Source organism: Diuraphis noxia, unplaced genomic scaffold (genome assembly GCF_037042655.1).
Source record: "Diuraphis noxia isolate RWA-SAM2 unplaced genomic scaffold, SU_Dnox_SAM2 contig0004, whole genome shotgun sequence".
Lineage (NCBI taxonomy): Eukaryota > Metazoa > Arthropoda > Insecta > Hemiptera > Aphididae > Diuraphis > Diuraphis noxia.
The window spans coordinates 50,455,160-50,457,225 of record NW_028301714.1 but is presented as its reverse complement, the minus strand read 5'-3'; the positions used below and the strand labels follow the sequence as shown (position 1 = coordinate 50,457,225).

The 2,066-nt window shown below is 25.0% G+C and overlaps 1 long non-coding RNA gene across 1 annotated transcript; it reads right to left on the bottom strand.

Moving 5' to 3' along the window:
* Positions 1 to 273: 273 nt before the first annotated feature.
* On the bottom strand, positions 274 to 1,277 carry LOC149056158 (uncharacterized). The gene is made up of 3 exons (XR_016191787.1): positions 1,153 to 1,277; positions 607 to 1,049; positions 274 to 535 (listed from the first exon to the last, which is right to left on the bottom strand). It is a non-coding gene; the product is annotated as an uncharacterized LOC149056158 (long non-coding RNA).
* Positions 1,278 to 2,066: the final 789 nt, after the last annotated feature.

The window sequence follows — 2,066 nt, the reverse complement described above, 5'->3', positions numbered from 1 at the left end:
AGTACATTTATTATATCGAGAGCTCTTAACAGCACTAACTGCAATAAACAACTAAACAGTTAGATAAAGATAATGCTTAGTTATATATAATATTTTAATCTTCTAAAATATGTTGCCACAGAGGATAACATCTGAACATTAGATAAATACATATTATTAAATAACCTTACAATAGGAATTAACAAATTCAATAAATATAAAAAAAAGTTTAATGTTTTAGTGTTTTCTAACCACATGAAAAAAAAAATAAAAATATTATCTGCTTTACTAAAAATTAATATTTAATAAATATAAAACTAACCTACTAAATAAAAAGTTACTTTTGTTAATTTATATATCTATTTATTATAATAACCAATCATATAAATATTTACATATTTACATTTTTCGTTTTTATCCTAGACCACCTGTCAGAAACTATTATACCAGGTTTGCTAAATATTCTTTCAGATGGAACTAAAGTGGCAGGAGCACATACAATTTTTTAGTACACGCAGAAAGAGTCCAAAGACTATCATTCACTTTCATTACTAACCTAAATATGAAAATAATTATTGTATAGATTTAAAATGTGTTTTTAAAATTTAGATTTTAGGTAAGACTTACATTATAAAATATTAAAGGATCCAAATCACTATTAGTAATTGGACATTCCATATATTTTCTTAAATATATTAAGTTAACAGTCGCTGTCCCACTTTTCCTTTTTTCTGCTATCCTTATGTTCAGAAAATCAAATAATAATTTTCTTTAATTAGATACAACTTCTGTAGTGTCATTAGTTTCCTCTGGAATTTGAAGTAATATTGATTCTTGTAAGGACATTTCACACTGAAGTAATGTAACTGCACATTCAGCATTTTCAGAAGACCAAAATGCCTCTTTTTGTAGTCTTGGATCTAATATAGTATCTAATCGTGGTAAAGTATGTTCTTCATAAGGAAATAACTTTGTTTTAACACTTTCAATTGTATTTTGTAAGATAATCTTTAATTCTGAAGAACTTGGTTGTATGTTTATTCGATTGTTATAAATACACTAAACTTACACTAAAGGAATAATCAATGAAATAATAACATAATTACTAAAACAGAAAATTATCAAATAATAATAAAAAAATTTATAAATACAATTTATAATATAATGAATTACCTATAATACTTTTTTGGTTGCATCGTCAAAAGAACTCAAAATTTCAATTAAATCTTGAAGAACAAAAGTGTCTTCTAAATTTAAAACAACTGGTGCATTGGACATTTTTAATAATACAGTTGTTATATGATATAACTTACGAGTATAACATTCTTTAGTTTTAAAATTATTTTTATCATATGGTACGTACTGTTCCATCTGGTAGGAACTTCTTGAATAACATTAAGATATTTTTTGTTTTTTTTATCTTACTCAGTTATTATCTTGTGTGTTGCTCTTTTACTGTTTTTAAAATATGTCACCAGACTTTAACATTATTTAATAACACAATCAACTTCTTTATGTTTCAACGAATCTTGAACCACTAAATTTAGCGTGTGGACGAAACAAGGATGGCTATGTATTTTTAGGATGTGACAAGTTTTAATCATTGTCTGCCACTATTGAAATAAATTTATCAACAATATCCCAATCTTTCATAATTAATTTATATTTCTGTTGCAATATTCTCAGTAGTGTGATTATTTTCCATTTTGTTAGTGGACAAAACTATAGAATGCATTTTATAGTCTTTATCAACAAAATTACAATTAGAGGTTAAAAACTTTCATTTGATCTGGAAGACCATACACGGCATGTCAAACTTACATGACTAATATTTTGAATACTATTCAACAATTTATCTTTACATATTTCATAATTTTGCTTTAATAAAGAATCTCTTAACGTTGAACTACTAGTGGTAATTCATATCTTGGTTTAAGAATTTTTAAATCCAATGTCTTCAACAATATAAAAATGTTAAGAATCTTTACAAATCATAAGCATTAGTGTTTCATCTATTTCTTTTAGATTCTGAACGGAGTGATGAATGTATTGATTTTACAATGATGTGTGTTTTTTTTTGTGTGTGT